Genomic DNA, 20,006 nt, shown 5'->3' with positions numbered 1-20,006 from the left:
TGGTTCAGTTGGTAGCACACTCCAGGGACTTGAATATATAAAGCTAGGCTGATACTCCAGTGCAGCGCTGAGTCAGTGCCGCACTGTGGAAGGTGCCGTCTTTTGGATGAGATGTTAAACCGAGGCCGTGTCTGCCCCCTCAAGCGGATGTAAAAAATCCCATGGTACTATTTTGAAGAAGAGCAGGGTAGTTATTCCTGGTGTAACAACAGAAAACGCTGGAAAAACTCAGCAGGCCAGGCAACATCCGTGGAGCGAGAAACAGAGTCAGCGTTTCAGGTCGAAACCCTTCGTCAAGAATGAAAAAACACAGGAAATGAAACAAATTAAAAGGCCAGTTTGGGGGCTGGGAAATGGGGATGAAAGAACAGAAGAGAAGTGAAGAGACATTTAAGAGGTATTCAAAACCAGACGAGATGGTGATAGGACTAGTGGAGACAAAAGACGGCTCTAGATTAGATGTGAAATGCGCTGGCAGAATGGGAGACAGCTGCCATGTGGGAGAGAGAAAAAAGGGGGGAAGGGCAAAAACAAAGGTGTGGATAAAAAATATATATAAAAATGTAATAGGGGCCGAGGTTATGATCTGAAATTGTTGAACTAGAGGGTGAGAAGGTTGGATCTCAAACAAGCGTGCTGAGCTTGAATAAAGGAGACTATGAAGGTATGAGAGCGGAATTAATTAGAGTGGACTGGGAAAATAGATTAAAGGGTAAGACGGTACATGACCAGTGGTGTACATTTAAGGAGTTATTTTACAACTTCCAAAAAAAATATATTCCACTGAGGAAAAAAGGGTGTAAAAGAAAAGATAGCCATCCGTGGCTAAGTAAAGTAATTAAGGATAGTATCCGACTAAAAACAAGGGCATATAAGGTAGCCAAATCTAGTGGGAGGATGGAAGATTGGGAAGTCTTTAAAAGACAGCAAAAAATAACTAAAAGATTGATTAAGAAAGGGAAGATAGATTATGAAAGTAAATTAGCAAAAAATATAAAAACAGACAGTAAAAGTTTCTATAGTTATATAAAAAGAAAAAGGGTGGCTAAAGTAAATGTTGGTCCCTTAGAGGATGAGACCGGGAAATTAATGGTGGGAAACATGGAGATGGCAAAAACACTGAACAATTATTTTGTATCAGTCTTTACAGTAGAGGACACTAAGAATATCCCAACACTGGACAAACAGGGGGCTCTAGGGGGGGAGGAACTAAATACAATTAAAATCACTAAGGAAGTGGTACTTGGTAAAATAATGGGACTCAAGGCGGATAAATCCCCTGGACCTGATGGCTTGCATCCTAGGGTCTTGAGGGAAGTAGCGGTAGGGATTGTGGATGCATTGGTAATAATTTTCCAAAACTCACTGGACTCAGCAAAGGTCCCGGCAGATTGGAAAACTGCTAATGTAACACCCTTATTTAAAAAGGGTAGTAGGCAGAAGGCTGGAAACTATAGACCTGTTAGCCTAACATCTGTGGTTGGTAAAATGTTAGAGTCCATTATTAAGGAGACAGTAACGGGACATTTGGATAAACATAATTTAATAGGGCAAACTCAGCATGGTTTCATGAAGGGGAAGTCATGTTTAACAAATTTGCTTGAGTTCTTTGAGGAAGTAACATACAGGGTGGATAAAGGGGAACCAGTGGACGTAGTGTATTTAGACTTCCAAAAGGCATTTGACAAGGTGCCACACAAAAGATTATTGCTCAAGATAAAAAATCACGGGATTGGGGGTAATATTCTGGCGTGGGTGGAGGATTGGCTCTCTAACAGAAAGCAGAGAGTTGGGATAAATGGTTCGTTCTCAGATTGGCAACCAGTAACTAGTGGTGTTCCGCAGGGGTCAGTGCTGGGTCCCCAACTCTTTACAATCTATATTAATGATTTGGAGGAGGGGACCGAGTGTAACATATCAAAGTTTGCAGATGATACAAAGATGGGATGGAAAGTAGTGAGTGAGGAGGACATAAAAAACCTGCAAAGGGACATAGACAGGCTAAGTAAGTGGGCAGAGATTTGGCAGATGGAATACAATACTGGAAAGTGTGAGGTTATGCACTTTGGCAGGAAAAATCATAGAGCAAGTTATTATCTTAATGGCAAGAAACTGGAAAGTACTGTAGTACAAAGGGATCTGGGGGTCCTGGTGCACGAAACTCAAAAAGTTAGTATGCAGGTGCAGCAAGTGATTAAGAAGGCCAATGGAATGTTGGCTTTTATTGCTAGGGGGTTGGAATATAAAAACAGGGAGGTATTGCTGCAGTTGTACAAGGTATTGGTGAGGCCGCACCTGGAATACTGCATACAGTTTTGGTGTCCATACTTAAGAAAAGACATACTTGCTCTCGAGTCAGTACAAAGAAGGTTCACTCGGTTAATCCCGGGGATGAGGGGGTGGTCATATGAGGAGAGGTTGAGTAGATTGGGACTCTACTCATTGGAGTTCAGAAGAATGAGAGGCGATCTTATTGAAACATATAAGATTGTGAAGGGGCTTGATCGGGTGGATGCGGTGAGGATGTTCCCAATGATGGGTGAAACTAGAACTGGGGGGCATAATCTTAAAATAAGGGGCTGCTCATTCAAAACTGAGATGAGGAGAAACTTCTTCACTCAGAGGGTGGTAGGTTTGTGGAATTTGCTGCCCCAGAAAGCTGTGGAAGCTACATCATTAAATAAATTTAAAACAGAAATAGATAGTTTCCTAGAAGTAAAGGGAATTAAGGGTTACGGGGAGCGGGCAGGAAATTGGACATGAGTCTAGGTTCGGAATGGTCATGGCCCTGTGGGTAGTGGAGTGGGCCCAGGGGCCGTGTAGCCTTGTTCTGCTCCTACTGTGTTCTAATTCTGTTAGATTTCAGGAGATGGTTTTATTCCTGTTCCTGGCTGGGGTGGAGATCGCCTTTACAGAAGGTAAGTACTGTAGAAAATATAGGGACAGAGTGATCTCCTGGAAGAATTTCGATCGCCTAGATGGGTCGGAGAGGAATTTCCCAGATTTTTTTCTCCCAAATTGGCCATTGGGTCTTTATCTGGTTTTTCGCCTCTCCCGGGAGATCACATGGGTTCGGGGGGATGCAGAGTGATAGAAGATTTGAGGTTAGGATCAGATCAGCCATGATCTTATTGAATGGTGGAGCAGGCTCGAGGGGCCGATTGGCCTACTCCTGCTCCTATTTCTTATGTTCTTATGTTCTTATGTAACTCGATATTGAGTCCGGAAGGCTGTAAAGTGCCTAATCGGAAGATGAGGTGCTGTTGCTCGAGCTTACGCTGAGCTTCCGTGGAACAGTGCAAGAGCCCGAGTACAGTGAGGTCTGAGTGGGAATGGGGCGGTGAATTAAAATGACAGGTGACCGGAAGCTCGGGGTCACCCTTACGGACTGAACGGAGTTGTTCCGCAAAGTTAATCCTGGTGTCCTGGCCAACAGTTATCCCTCAACCAACATAACAAAAACAGATTATTATTGCATTGCTGTTTGTGGGAGCTTGCTGTGTGCAAATTGGCAGCTGCATTTCCTACATTACAACAGTGACTTCACTTCATTGGCTGTAAAGCGCTTTGAGATGCCTGGTGGTCGTGAAAGGCACTATATAAATGCAAGTCTTTCTTTTTTAACTCCAGCAGATAGGAGCCAGACGCATAAAAGATGTCTCATGCATTGATCCTCTCTGAAGTTGAGGTAAGAGAATTGTTCCCTAAAGACCCTCGGTGGATATGGCCTCCTGCTGAGAGTCCTTCTGCCCCTCCTCCTCCTCTCTCTTCTAACAGCTTGTCCTGCTCTGCGTGGCCTCTGCTCATTCAGTACATCAGCACCAGCCAGATTCCCAGTAGAGTATTGAAACTTTAGCCAAGTATCGGGAAGCTCCAAGAACACGTACAATTGCACCCAGCAGCCGGAAGAAATAATCGAGCAACTAACCTGTAAGTAATTCATGATCCTTTTAAATAGCGCTGGTGGGGGCGGTCCTTCGTTTCATTTAACGCCGTGTTCAGCTGTGCGAGGTTAAGACAGGGCATTGGCTGAAGCGTGGAGCTTGTAAATGGCAGCGCTGATTTGCGTCATCATCTCACTGCTCTGCATGTTGCCGGCGGTCGTTAGGTGCATGCGCGCAAACCCCTTTACCAAGATGGCGTCCGGCGCGTTTCCCGATGGAAGTGTGCACAAGCATCTCGGCCACCATTTGCGATCCTTATGCGGCTGTTTAGCGCCTAAAAAGCGGGCACCACACAATTTAGCCCCCCTTGTTGTCTAGACCCATCTTTTGTTTTTTTAATTGTCTCGCCTCGCACCATCGTCTCTTTTGTCATTTAATCTCTCCTGCCTTTCAGTCTGTCACAGACCTTTCCCCTTTGTTCTTTTTTCCCCCCTCCTCCCTGCCCCTGCACTTGCTTAAAAACTTCTTGCAGTTCGGACGAAAGGTCATCTACCTGAAACGTTGTCTCTCTTCCTCTCTCCACAGATGCTGCCTGACCTGCTTAGTGTTTCCAGCATTTCCTGTTTTTATTCCAGATTTTCAGCATCTGCAGTATTTTGCTTTTGGGATATTGGGCTTCATAAATAGAGGTATTGAGTACAAAAGTAGAGAAGTTATGCTGAACCTTTATAAAGCGCTGGTTAGGCCACAACTGGAGTATTGCGTCCAGTTCTGGTCACTTTAGGAAGGATGTGAAGGCCCTTGAGAGGGTGCAGAGGAGATTTACCAGAATGGTTCTGGGGATGGGGGATCTTATCTACAAGGACAGGTTGGAGAAGCTGGATTTGTTTTCATTAGAGCAAAGGAGGGTGAGGGGTGATTTATAGAGGTGTACAAGATTATGACGGGTTTGGATAGGCTAGACGGGGAAAGGCTGTTGGGGAAAAACTTTTTACGCAGCGAGTGGTGAGGACCTGGAACTCGCTGCCGACGGAAGTGGTGGAGGCGGAGACACTCGATGTTTTCAAGGGGAGACTGGAGAGGCACCTGAGGGAAATAAACTTGCAGGGCTACGGGGATAGAGCAGGGGAATGGGACTGACTGGATTGCTCTACAGAGAGCCGGCACGGACTCGATGGGCCGAATGGCCTCCTTCTGTGCCATTATGACTCTATGGCTGGAATTTTGCCGGTTCTCAGAGGGCGGGATTGGAGGCAGGACCGCTGTTAAAATCGCAAAGATTGACAGTGGGCAGGAAACCCGCTGTCAACCTGCCTCCAATCAATCTTCCCAAGTGTCAGGTCCCCGATTTGCGTATGGACCCGACACCTAGCGGTGGGAAGAGGATTATAGCCACTTACCTGGCTGTTACCAGGTACTTGATACTTGTTAACAGGCTCTTTTTCAATTTTGCCGCTTCTGCCTCGGGGTTCCCAACGTCCGGACACCACACCAGGTAAGTGTGGCGTGTTGTGAGTCTGATGTAATGTTTCTGCATTGATGGCAGCTGCAGAAGTGGTGTGAAAGATCCAATGGTGCACTGGTGAGTCTCAGAGGTAAGAAAATGTTGGGGAAATCATTTTTAATGTATTTACTCTTTTCTGTAGGTAAGAAGTTTTGAATTGGCTGTCTAGTCCAACCTCATTGGGAGAACCTCTCTCACCAGTGACAGATCGCTTCTGTAACCTCACCTGCAGCTGCCATCTGTTCTAGCCTAAGGAGGGAGTCACTGGAGAGCCTGGGTGCAAGAGCTCACCTGTGAACAGTCATTGTCAGTGTTTGCAGCACCTCAATGCTGTCAAACACTGAGAAATGAGCTGTCAAAGAAAAATTTTGCGCGGTCCCTTTAAGAAAACCGGCAGATGACGTATCATTAAATGACATCATCTGAACGGCTTCTTCTTAATTGGCCGGCAAGCCCGCAGGGCAGAGTTAACAAGGCCAATTGATGTAAAATCACGTCCGTTGGTCAGATGCAGTTGGGGGCGGGACAGGAAACCAGCTGACCCGCTCCCAAGCCGCATCCATTTGCAAAATCGCGGCCTAAGACTCCATAAGAGTGTGTACCAGTAAATATGGTTGAATACTGTGCAGATGGATCCTGAAATGCTGGGATTGCATTCTAAAAGGATTGGAATATAAGAGTAAAGAAGTGCAATTATAAAGGGCCCTGGTGAGACCACACCTGGAGTACTGTGTACAGTTTTGGTCTCCTTACTCAAGGAAGGATAGACTTGCCTTAGAGGGAGTGCACCGAAGGTTCACTAGATTGATTCCTGGGATGGGGGAGTGTTCTAGGAGGACAGATTGAGTAGACTAGGCCTATATTCTCTGGAGTTTAGAAGAATGAGAGGTGATCTCACTGAAACATACAAAATTCTTACAGGGCTTGACAGGGTAGATGCAGGGAGGATGTTACCCCTGGCTCGGGAGTCTAGAACCAGGGGTCACAGTCTCAGAATAAGGGGTCGGCCATTTAGGACTGAGATGAGGAGAAATTTCTTCACTCAGAGGGTGGTGAATCTTTGGAATTCTCTGTCCCAGAGCGTTGTAGAGGCTCAGTCGTTGAGTATATTCAAGACAGAGATTGATAGATTTTTTAGCTCTTAAGGGAATCAAGGGATATGGGGATAGTGTAGGAAAGTGGAGATGAGGTAGACGATCAGCCATGTTCTCATTGAATGGTGGAGCAGGCTCGAGGGGCCGAATGGCCGACTCCTGCTCCTACTTCTGATATTCTTAAACCAGAAAGTCAATCCAGATGAATAATGTAGTGCGTACAGTAAGGTAGGTATTTTGGAACTTTGCTTTATTCAACTTTGAAAGGCGTAAAGAAACATAACTGATGGGACAGTCCATGGAATACACAAGGAACAGGTTTGATGGAGCACCTTAAATCTTAAATTTTTCAGACGATTTTTGTTTTGAAGCCACGTTTCTTTAGCTGCGCAGTGTTACAGGTACATTCAGAGTAAAACTGGGTATAACAAAGGAAGCTGGGAAAGGGGATGTGCGATACTGGCCATGGAGTTTTTCCCGACCGGGCTCGACCCGTCCCGTCCCGTCTTGGCTGCTAATAGTGACGTATGATTTGAATAATCTGTAAACTCCCACGTCTGACACTCGAAGGCTGGTCTTGAAGCCATCAATATAGTGTGGATGGTTCACAATGGGTTGGTGAGACCTCTTTACCCAGAGAGTGATGAGAATGTGGAACTTGCTACCACAGGGAGCGGTTGAGGTGAATAGTATAGATACATTTAAGGGGAAGCTGGATAAACACATGAGGGAGAAATGAATAGAGGGATATGTTGATAGGGGTGTGATCGAAAGGGCTGGGAGGGTACGGTAGCATAGTGGTTATGTTACTACTTAACCCAGAGACCTGGACTAATGATCCATGGAGCTGTGAGTTCAGAATCCCACCATGGCAGGGGAATTTAAATTCAGTTAATTAAATAAATCTGGAATAAAAAACTAGCATTAGTAATGGTGACCATGAAACTACTGGCTTGTCGTAAAACCCCATCTGGTTCACTAATGTCCTTTAGGGAAGGAAATCTGCTGCCCTTACCCGGTCTGGCCGATATGTGACTGCAGACCCACAGCAATATGGCTGGCTCTTAACTGCCCTCTGAAATGGCCTAGCAAGCCACTCACCACAACCTTCTCGAGGACAATTAGGGATGGGCAATAAATGCTGGCCTGGCTGTTGACGCCCACATCCCAGGAAGGAATAAAAAAAAAAGGAGGCTTGTGTGGAGCATAAACGCCGAATGGCCTGTTTCTGTGCTGCTAATTCTACGTAAAATGGCCTCTGCGCAAGTTCTCATTTTATTCTTTCTTATGTTTTTAAGAATAGCCCAATTGAGGTTGACCTACTTATTTGTATTGGCTACCTGTCCTAATGTTATAGGTTCGGCTTTGCTTGACGGCCACACCACATTCCTACGGCACCTACCAATATTTTACCTTAATGAAAATGAATTAAGCGTCTGACATTATGTGGATGACTTTCCACTACTTTCCCTTCTAATGGTGTTAATTTGTCTAAAAGAGGCTCGTGAGGACCTTATGTTTGTGTCGCTGTAATGAAATGTTCATAATAAAACGCGCACTTTAATGAAAACGTTATATCATGAAAAACAGTAAAACTGCTTAGCTGAAGAAATTAATGTAGTCAATTTAGTAGAAACTAATTTTTTTCAAACAAAGTAAGCCAGCTCTTTAGGACATTAGTATGTTTGACAGGGTTCAGAAAAAAGCAATAGGGATAAACCAAGATGTGCTATTGAGAGACCTACATCTCGGGTTTTCAAAGAGGTGGCTACAGAGGTAGTGGATGCTTTGGTTGTCATTTTCCAAAATTCCATAGATTCTGGAACGTAGCAAATATAACCCTGTAGTGGTTCGTGTAAATCGCCACTATATAAAAGAGTTTAGCTTCGACGAACTATAAATAAGTTGTTTATTTACCAGAACAGGATAATACAGCAGGTAAGGTAGCAGGTAAGATGGCTGACTGCAGGAGCACCATATTGTAGATCACAGGATAATTACAGCAGGTAAGGTAACAAGTAAGGTGACTGACTGCAGGAACACCATGTTGTAGGTCTTACGGTAGGTAAGATAGCAGGTAAGATGGCTGACTGCAGGAGCACCATGTTGTAGACCTTGTCCCAGCAGGGACTCCAGAAGGACTGCGTTCCCAGTCCCGTGGGGAGCGTGTGGGGAGCCTCATGACCTCCTCACACTCGGCTCTATATTCCCGACGTCACGTGACCGCGTCATGACGTCAGCACGTTCACTTAGGCGGTCACGTGACCTGCGCCGTTCTCAGTGCATCTCCCCGTTACAGAGGCTGGCCTTTAAGGCCGAGGTTACTAGGCCGGGCTGTGCCAGTACTTGCCGCGGGAGCGGAGAATCCCTTCGCTCCCGCTTGCCGGCTGATGCAGCCGAAGTCACGATAGGCCGGGCTATGCCGGCGGCCGTCTTGGAAGCCCGAATCGGGCCGGCGGCCAGTGCGCATGCGTCGTGTGACGTCAGCGCGTTAGGTCGGCGGCCGACGCGCATGCGTCACGTGATGCGTGACGTCAGCACGTTAGGTCGCCTCTTAAAGGGGCAACAGCCCAACAGGTAAGTTAAAGAGGCAACAGCCCTAACTGGTAAGTTATACAATTAAGTAAATTAAGTACATACAGTTAGGTAAGTTATACATACATAAATAAGTTAAGTTAAAGGGAATTATGTATATATCTCAATATAAAAGACAACCGTTGGGACCGCCACACAGGCCCCCCCAGAATTCGCTTTAACGAAAGTCCAAGGATGAGATAGTCTGACGAGCTGGTAGTCACAGCGGTCATGCTGTCTCGACTTAGTAGACGAGGTATAAAGATACTGCTCGTAAGCGGATCCTTACGCACGTCATGGCGAATAAAACGTATCCGTCAGGCGAAGGACCATGAAGACGTGCGAAACAGCAGGCCTTATCAGAGTGACGGGCAGATTGGGCGGACGCGGGCGATGTCTCCGTTGACTGATGAGCGAAACATTCAGGAGGCTGGAACGCACGGAACAGTGCGTGCCACAATGCTATGACATTAACAGAACGGAGGGTGAAAAGTTCCTGTGTTGATCTGTGATCAGAGCAACTTTCACGTGTTGATCGCGGCCGCTGGATGCCCGTTGGACCCGTCCTTGATGTATACAGCTTCAATAGACATTTGCATTTGTTAAAGGAAAACTGGAGAAAAGGCGGCAACGGTCCAAGTTGTTGTTGCTTTCAGGAGAGGTTAACTCTACCTGGAAGACGGCAACAGTCCAGGTTGTAAATTTAAGAAAAAACAGCCGGAAGGGCGGCACACTTTTATTCACGCCGAATCATGTAGCAAGCTAAAAAGCTGGTGCGTCGGCGGCGGGAAAAGAGTCACCGGTGTTCACGAGGTAGGGGTTCTCGTGGACGAGGCATGCGTCCCCGTATTTTGCAGGGGTGAGTCCTCGTGGTATCCCCGCTGGGTGCGCTCCAATCCTGTGTGCCCGAACATGCTGTACCCCGCGCTTGGAGAGATGTATACTTGCTGTTGCTATAGGCGTAGAGACAAACGATCCGTGAGGCAGTAGAAGAATCGAATACGGAGACCGTGTGCACTTGCGTGGTCTGTACCGCATCGCTGTTCACAGCGAACAGGGCTTCTTCCTTCAAAAAGCACGAGGGAGTCCGTGGCTCCCTGAATTGCGGTAGCGCCGGCAAAACGGCTGATGCTTCCATTGCATGCTTCGTTTGTGAAAAACGTTCACAAACCCACCAATTGTAGCGCTGGTGGACGACGGTTGCCGTTGGTCGTGCTCTACTTTTATGAAATTGTTCATGAAAAACAGGCTCACCTCCAAGCTGCGCTTCCATTGCGAAGACGTTTGCAAAAACGGGGTCCCTTTTAGTAGAATCTGTATTAAGCGGTTGCTGTTCCGTGTTGTTCGTCGGTTGTGCGTTGGTCATCTCGAGTAAAGACGAGGTTCAGGCGTGCGTTGCTACCGTTAAAATCGTTCACGGATACGGGTTCACCAATTGTAGCTTTGGAATTGATGAGCTCCAGTACTCACGTTGTAGGATCACCAATGTAACGTTGGAATTGATGTACTCCCGTACTCACGTCGTAGGGTCACCAATGTAGTGGTTCGTGTAAATCGCCACTATATAAAAGAGTTTAGCTTCGACGAACTATAAATAAGTTGTTTATTTACCAGAACAGGATAATACAGCAGGTAAGGTAGCAGGTAAGATGGCTGACTGCAGGAGCACCATATTGTAGATCACAGGATAATTACAGCAGGTAAGGTAACAAGTAAGGTGACTGACTGCAGGAACACCATGTTGTAGGTCTTACGGTAGGTAAGATAGCAGGTAAGATGGCTGACTGCAGGAGCACCATGTTGTAGACCTTGTCCCAGCAGGGACTCCACAAGGACTGCGTTCCCAATCCCGTGGGGAGCGTGTGGGGAGCCTCATGACCTCCTCACACTCGGCTCTATATTCCCGACGTCACGTGACCACGTCATGACGTCAGCACGTTCACTTAGGCGGTCACGTGACCTGCGCCGTTCTCAGTGCATCTCTCCGTTACGGAGGCTGGCCTTTAAGGCCGAGGTTACTAGGCCGGGCTGTGCCAGTACTTGCCGTGGGAGCAGAGAATCCCTTCGCTCCCGCTTGCCGGCTGATGCAGCCGAAGTCACGATAGGCCGGGCTATGCCGGCGGCCGTCTTGGAAGCCCGAATCGGGCCGGCGGCCAGTGCGCATGCGTCGTGTGACATCAGCGCATTAGGTCGGCGGCCGACGCGCATGCGTCACGTGATGCGTGACGTCAGCACGTTAGGTCGCCTCTTAAAGGGGCAACAGCCCAACAGGTAAGTTAAAGAGGCAACAGCCCTAACTTGTAAGTTATACAATTAAGTAAATTAAGTACATACAGTTAGGTAAGTTATACATACATAAATAAGTTAAGTTAAAGGGAATTATGTATATATCTCAATATAAAAGACAACCATTGGGACCGCCACAACCCCACTATTTCAGAAAGGAGGGAGCGAGAAAACAGGGAACGACAGACCAGTTAGCCTGACATCAGTAGTAGGGAAAATGCTAGAATCTATTATTAAGGACATGGTAACAGGGCACTTAGAAAATAATAATAGGATTGGGCAGAGTCAACACGGATTTATGAAAGGGAAATCGTGTTTGACGAATCTGTTAGAGTTTTTTGAGGTTGTAACTAGCAGAATAGATAAGGGGAACCAGTGGATGTGGTGTATTTGGATTTGCAGAAGGCATTCGATAAGGTGCCACACAAGAGGTTATTAAACAAAATTAGGGCTCATGGGATTGGGGGTTATATACTTGCATGGATTGAGGATTGGTTAATGGACAGAAAACAGAGTAGGAATAAACGGGTCATTTTTGGGTTGGCAGGCTGTAACTAGTGGGGTACTGCAAGGATCAGTGTTGGGCCTCAGCTAGTCACAATCTACATCAATGATTTGGATGAGGGGACCAAATGTAATATATCCAAGTTTGCTGATGATACAAAGCTGGGTGGGAATGTAAGTTGTGAGGAGGATGCAAGGAAGCTTCAAGGGGATATAGACAGGCTAAGTGAGTGGGCAAGAACATGGCAAATTGAATATAATGTGGAGAAATGTGAAGTTATCCACTTTGGTAGGAAAAATAGAAAAGCAGAGTATTTTTAAATGGTGAGAGATGGGAAATGTTGGTGTTCAGAGGGACCTTGGGTGTCCTTGTACACGAATCACTGTAATTTAACATGCAGGTACAGCAAGCAATTAAGAAAGCAAATGGTATGTTGGCCTTTATTACAATAGGATTTGAGTACAAGAGTAAAGATGCCTTATTGCAATTATATAGGGCCTTGGTAAGGCCACACCTGGAGTATTGTGTACAGTTTTGGTCTCCTTACCTAAGGAAGGATATACTTGCCATAGAGGGAGTGCAACGAAGGTTCACCAGACTGGTTCCTTGGATGGTGGGAATGTCCTACGAGGAGAGATTGAGTAGACAAGGCCTAAGGGATCGGCCATTTAGGACTGAGATGAGGAGGAATTTCTTCACTCAGAGGGTGGTGAATCTTTGGAATTCTCTGCCCCAGAGGGCTGTGGAGGCTCAGTCATTGAGTATGTTCAAGACAGATTTTTTGATATTAACGGAATCAAGGGATATGGGGATAGTGCAGGAAAGTGGAGATGAGGCAGAAGATCAGCCATAATCTTATTGAATGGCGGAGCAGGCTCGAAGGGCCAAATGGCCGACTCCTGCTCCTATTTCTTATGACTTCACCTTTCCATCATTAATATTTAATCTCAAGGTTGGTACATATAGTTAAATTGTTTTTAAAGGAAGCTATCCGATTATTATTTAAATTCTAAATTTAAGCAACATCCTTTGTTGCGTATTTGAACTAAATAGAACCATCGAATGATACAGCGCGGAAGCAGGCCATTCGGCCCATCGTGCCTGTGCCGGCTCTGTGAAAGAGCTCTCCAATTAGTCCCACTCCCCCCTGCTCTTTCCCTTCTGTTGCCTGGGCCCTAAGCTCTGGACTTCCCTGCCTAAACCTCTCCACCTCGCTACCTCTCTCTCCTCCTTTAAGACGCTCCTTAAAACCTACCTCTTTGACCAAGCTTTTGCTCACCTGCCCCTAATTTATCCTTATGTGGATCGGTGTCAAATTTTGTGGTCTTAAATTACTCCTGTGCTGCGCCTTGGGACGTTTTACTACGTTAAAGGCGCTATACAAATACAAGTTGTTGTTGTTGTTGTTGTATAGCAACGCTCCCGTTAAGCTGAGCGGCCATGCGGTCGCGCGGCAGTCTGGGGGTCCCGCGCAGGCCGCTCACCAGCTTTTCAATGCAAGAAACCGCGCATGTTTGAAAATTTGAATGGGCCGCACTGCTAGCTAAAGGGACCGTGCACCCAAAAATAAATTAAAGGGAACATTGGTCCATAGCCTGCAAATTTCTCCTTTTTAACTATATATCCGATCTGCTTCCACCGCCCTCTCAGACAGCGTATTCCAGATCACAACAACTCGCTTTGTTAAAAGTTGTTTTTCCTCACCTCCCCCTCTGGTTCTTTTGCCAATTCCCTTATATCTGTGTCCTCTGGTTACTGACCCTGCGGCCAGAGGAACCAGTTTCTCCTTATTGATTAAACAAAAAAAAACCCCCCCACAAAATCATTCAAGATCTCGGCTAAAAGGAAAATTAAGTTGTCTCTGGTCTGCACAGGAATACAATTTTGTTTTGCCCTAGTTCAAACGATGTTAAGAGCAATTCGGTCCTATTAGCTGAAATCTATACTGTTGTATGACATCAAGTAAATGCAATTAGTTTGCAATTAACAATTTTTATTGAAGTAAACAGTAACCAGTGTTTATAAGCACTTTTGCAAAGACATACTTTGCACAATCTCACCATATAATTTGTATTGGAACATGAAACAGATCCATCTTTATTTTACATTTGCAAACTCTCCACAGAGAAGGGTTAGTCAAATTCTGCTGATGGTAAAAAGCAGTTGATTTATTGATAAACCAGAATTAATACATTTGTAACTCGAGATTGCGGTTTGATTTCCTTCTGTTGGGTGACGGATATTGGCCTGTTATCCAAGGGTTCAGATACTTTTGTGTAATAGCTGCGTAGAGTTACATCGAGTCTACAGCACAGAGACAGGCCATTCGGCCCAACTGCTCCGTGCCGGTGTTTATGCTCCACACGAGCCTCCTCCCGCCCCTCTTCATCTCACCCTATCAGCATATCCTTCTATTCCTTTCTCCCTCATGTGTTTATTCAGCTTTCCCTTAAATGCATCTATACTATTCACCTCAACTACTCCCTGTCGTAGCAAGTTCCACATTCTAACCACTCTCTGGGTAAAGAAGTTTCTCCTGAATTCCCTATATCTTAACTTTTTACGCAGCGAGTGGTGAGGACCTGGAACTCGCTGCCAACAGAAGTGGTGGAAGCGGAGACACTCAGGCCTAGAAATTCAGTATAGCCACTTTTGGGGCGCTAAAGTCGGGTGGCCGCTAAAGTTTGCGCCCGGCGCAAAGTCGCGCCCCCTTCGCCGACATTCAGTCGCATCGCCCCAAGAGGTTGCTGCTGCGCTAAAACAGGCGATGCACGACTATCTTTAAGCGCTAAGCCGGCGGTGCTGAGCGATACCCCCGAGGCCGGGCGCAGCGCCGGTGCGGCGAGTTCTTGATTGACGGCAGACACTCTGGCGCCAGTCAACTCTTAAAGGGGGAGGGTGGATTTGTTTGCCTGCCACGCCCTGCACACTGCAGCCCTCAACCTAGGCCTGACCACTTCAGCTTCACCTGCACAACGCCCAGGGCTATGGAGAAGGCCAGGGAAAGAGCGCAGCGCTTCAGCAACGGTGACCTGAGGCTGCTGGTTGGCGGAGTGGAGTGCAGGCGCCATGTTCTGTTCCCAGAAGGTGGCAAGAGGCCGCTGCCCAGCGCCTACCGGAAAGCCTGGAGGGAGGTCTCCAACAGGGTATCTTCCAACAGCGTGGTTGCCAGGACTCCTGTGCAATGCCGGAAGAAGTTCAACGACCTCACTCGGGTTGTCAGGGTGAGTACCCTTTCCAGTGTCCTCCTCATCCTTGCATGTGCACCTCACTTTATGGGCAAAGGGACCTGAAAGCCCTAATGGCCAGCCCTCATCCAGCAGCTATGGGACTGGCATGAAAATCACTTGCACATTCAGCACTTTACACACTGTACAAGCTCTTCGACCATGGGAGGCATTGCAGACAAGATCAGGGCTACACACTGTACAAGCTATTTGACCATGGGAGGCATTGCAGACAAGATCAGGGCTTCACACTGTACAGGCTATTCGACCATGGGAGGCATTGCAGACAAGATCAGGGCTACACACTGTACAAGCTATTCGACCATGGGAGGCATTGCAGACAAGATCAGGGCTACACACTGTACAAGCTATTCGACCATGGGAGGCAGTGCAGACAAGATCAGGGCTTCACACTGTACTTAGAGGCCGTCCTTTCTCTTGCAGGCCAAGGTGGCGCACAACTGGCGCAACCGAACTGAGACCGGGGAAGGCCATCCTGACCTCAAAGAGCTCTCTGACCTCGACCAGCGTGTGGAGCGCATTATGGCAGGCCGGCTGATTGGCCCCGTCGCCAGTGGAGATGCCGACCCTGTTCTGGGCACCAATGGTAAGGGCATCACCTTTTGGACCTCTCTCGTTCCACTTGCGCATGAGATCAGCATCCTTTGCCACTGTCCGACCAATGCGGTGAATGGCAGCACTCATGCCTCCCTCGCTGCCGCCCTGTCCTCACTCTAAAGCTACTCTTGTGCCTTCCTGCTTTCAGATGGTGAATCGCCAGGTGAGGAGGCGGGCCCTCAAGCTGCCACTGTCAGCGCTTCGGAAGATGAGGAGGAGGAAGAGGAAGCCGGCCCATCAGTGCCACCCTCAGCCGCGCCAGCCCATGATGATGTAGGGGACACGTCTTCCCTGGAGGGGAGCCGGGGGGAAGGGTCGGAGGAGAGTGAAGCTCCGGGGCCCAGCGGCCTGCAGCAACGCGGGAGGGGTGGGGAAGCTCGGCGGACTTCTCCCCAGAGGGTGAGTGCGGCCTCCAGTCCTGCAACGGTCAGCGCAGAGGAGGTGCGCCTCCTAGAGGAAATGGCCGTCCAGGCTGAGCGCAGGCACACTGAGCTCATGGCTGCAGTGGCAAGGATGCCTGACTCCATAGAGCCTCTGTCAAGGAGTGTGCAGCAATTCGGAGCAGCACAGGCCAGGAGTCTGCAACAATTCAGTGCAGCACAGGCCAGGAGTCTGGAACAATTCAGTGCAGCACAGGCCAGGAGTCTGCAGGACATCGTGGCAGCACAGGCCAGGAGTCTGCAGGACTTCGCGGCAGCACAGGCCAGGAGTCTGCAGGACTTCGCGGCAGCACAGTCGGCTTCTAGCCAAGTGCTCAGTCGTGCCGTCCATTCACTGGCTGGTGTCATGCGGACACAGACCAGGGCCACACAGGCACTAACTGCTGCCACCCTCGCTGGATCAGCCAGGCATCGCCAGGGCACTCGCTGCGCAGCAGCAGCCCAGCAGTCTGTTCTTCAGCTGTTTGCTGCGCATGCTGCAGTGCTGGCCCGTGCGAGTGCCAATGTCTCAGGCGACCAGCGAGCACCTGCGATCTGCCAGGTTGCCACCATTCCTGCTGCCGACACTGCCACTCCGGCATTGCAGCTGCCACGAGCCGCTGGACAGACTGCTGCCGCCCAGCCAAAGTTGGAGCAGTCAGCAGCCGGCCACTCCAAGGCCAGAGCTGGTGCAGGCCGACCCCCAAGGGCATCTGCCGTCTCGCCATCTGCCCCTCAGCAGCCTTCCCCCAGCCTTGCTGCAGCCACTGGGCTCCCATTGAGGAGGAGCTGCAGGGCGGGCAGGGGCCAGGCAAGGATGCGCAAGGCATCGCCCTCGCAGGGCAAAAAGTAGAGGTATGCACAAATGCCTGGTGCTTGTTGTAAGGCCGAGACTGGTGCAGTTGTGTTTGTGTAAGGCCGAGACTGGTGTCTTTCTTTCTTTTTGTAAGGCCGAGACTGGTGTCTTTCTTTCTTTTTGTAAGGCCGAGACTGGTAGTTTTGTGTTTTTGGAGGGGGCTTCTCCACATGAGGATGTAATGTGGGAAGGGCAGAGGTTTGCAATAAATTATTGTTGTTAAATTGCAGTGTGCATGGTTTTTTGGTTAAGTCCAGGTTGCCCTGCTCGGCTGAGGGCTTGTGGAGCGGCTACATTCATCTGCTGACATTGGCACAAGCCATTCCCTGAGAGGGGGCCTAGAACCGACGTTCAATAAGCCGGCGACGGGCGGCCCTTGCACTTTGTGCCTCCCTCCTGTGCTGGTCCTCCTCCTCCTCCTCCTCCTGAGGTGGTCCTCCAATCTCTGGTGGCAGTGCCTGAGTCCTGCGGATAGCCAGGTTGTGCAGCATGCAGCAAACGACCACGAAATGGGAGACTCGCTCCGGCGAATACTGTAGGGCTCCACCGGAATGATCCAGACAGCGGAACCGTTGCTTCAGGATGCCGATTGTTTGTTCGATGATGTTCCTGGTCGCTTGATGGCTCTCATTGTATCCCTCTTCAGCAGGGGTGCTGGGCGCACGGAGCGGGGTCATCAGCCAGGTACACAAAGGATAGCCTTTGTCGCCGATAAGCCATCCTCGTGGGTGAGGCTGTGCCTGGAACATGTCTGCCACAGAAGTCTGTCGCAGGATGAAGGCATCGTGGCTGCTGTCTGGAAAGCGGGCATTGACAGCTAGGATGAGCTGCCTGTGGTCACACACCAGCTGGACGTTCAGCGAATGGTAGCCCTTCCGGTTGCGGTAATCCTCGACATTCCCCAGAGGTGCCCGCAAAGCCACATGCGTGCAGTCAATGGCGCCCTGCACCATGGGGAAGCCCGCGAATGCTGCAAAGCCCATTGCACGCTGTTGCTGCTTGGCAAGGGCCATGGAGAAGGAGATGAACTGACGAACTGGGAGATGCACGGCGAACTGGGAGATGTTGGCAATGTCCCCAGCAGCGGATTGGAAGGAGCCGGTGGCATAGAAGTTGAGAGCCACCGTCACCTTCACTGCCACCGACAGAGACATCCTGCACCTCAGCTGTGGCTGCAGATCACCGCCAAGCAGGTGGCAGATCTCTGTGACCACCTCCCTTCGGAATCGCAGCCGCCGAACACACTGCTCTTCAGACATGTTGAGATAGGAGAACTGCTGGCGGTATACCCTGGGTGGGTAAGGCCTCCTTTGCCGACGCCTGTTGCCCCCTCTCCATCTAGCCAGGGCTGCCACTCTCTCACGGCGTCTGTGAGCCCTTTGGATGTAATTGAGAAAGCCAGCGTTGACACCCATTGCAGCCCCCATAATATGCTGGCAAACAATGAGATGTCAATGAAGGCAAAGACTAGTGGAAAGCTGTGGCCTGAAGCCAGAAGTACCTGTCCGAGTGTTGGGCCAAAGCAGAAAGCTATCTACCTTGGTCTCTCTCCAAAGATCTGTTTCTCAAGAAGGAGTGCTGCGAAATGACAGCCTTTTATAGTGCAGGAGGAGTGCCCTTTAATTTGCGCCCCCCGCGCCCCGCATCGGCTGAGCACCGTTCCAGTCTAACAGTCGCTAGGGGCGCCAGGCGCACAATGGGGCGTCGCCACTGAAGTTCCGGTTTGGGGCGCACAAAGGGCGTTGCACGAGGAAATGACGTCATGATCTGCGCGCGCAGCTGAGCGTGCGCAAAGACTTTGCGCCGCCGCTAAATCTCTAGTGAAGTTGGGGCGAGGCGCAGATCGCGCTGCGCCCGGGCGCTAGCCGCCTAGCGCCCGACATCTACTCCTCCTAAGGCGCTAACGGCTGGCGCAACCAACTGAATTTCTAGGCCTCAATGTTTTCAAGGGGAGACTGGATAGGCACTTGAGGGAAATAAACTTGCAGGGCTACGGGAATAGAGCGGGGGAATGGGACTGACTGGATTGCTCTACAGAGAGCTGGCATGGACTCGATGGGCTGAACGGCCTCCTTCTGTGCCGTATGACTCTATGGGCTGGATTTTTACCATTGGTGGTGGTTTGGGTGCGGGTCAGGTGGTTGGCGGGTCCTGATCCCGCCTCCACTGTCGGGCGGGAAAGAATTGCGATTTTGCTGTAATTGGGCAATTGATTCCCAACGTATGCGAACCCCTGGCCCGATTAGTTTTTTGTGCCTGAAACTCGCCTCTGATGACGTCATTTACGGGCTCCAAGTAGCCTTGGTTCATTTTGTGCCTAAACGCTTGTGTTTGCTTCTGTTGAAAATACTTTTTGGAGCTCGTGGAATGTCTTCTTCAAGGCCCAAGGCCTCACCTCGCATTAATGATTACTCCCTCCATGCTCTGGTGGAGGGAGCCAGAGCACAATAGGAGGTGTTCTTTCCATCCTCTGGGAGGAAAAAACCTCCTCAGCAGACCAAAGCTGTGTGGCTGCAAATTGCCCAGGAGGTGAGTGCCAGATCGATGTGCAGCAGAACCTGGCTGCAGTGCTGAAAGAGGTTCAAAGACCGTGGCCCAGAAATTCGGGTCGGGGGCTTCCCGACCTGCACTTACCTTGCGCGCCGGCCGTTGAGCTGTGGGCCCGCGTGGGATTCCGATCCTGGGCCTGCTCCAGCTGCCGGCGCGCAGTGCTTGCGTATCCCAGCGGCGCAGTTAGTTCGATGCGTCCCCTGGGATCATGTGGGCCATGGGGAGCCAATCGGAGCAGGGAATGCTCCATTCATAAGTCTGACAGGAAGTGCTGTCAAACTTAGAAAAACTACGGGCCCCTTCTTCTTACCAAACATCACTAAATCTTCAAATAAATTTTTAAAAAACATCACATTTTGTAAATAAACTATAAATTACATGAAGTAACTATTTTAAACAATAATTTAAATGTTTGAAAAAAATAATTTTATTTTCTAACGGGGCTAAAAATAAACTTACCTTGCTTTAAAGTATTTAAAAATAATAAAC

Source organism: Somniosus microcephalus, chromosome 7 (genome assembly GCF_052327205.1).
Source record: "Somniosus microcephalus isolate GS21.2 chromosome 7, FLI_Smic_1.0, whole genome shotgun sequence".
Classification (NCBI taxonomy): Eukaryota; Metazoa; Chordata; class Chondrichthyes; order Squaliformes; family Somniosidae; genus Somniosus; species Somniosus microcephalus.
Note: the sequence above shows the minus strand (reverse complement) of the source record.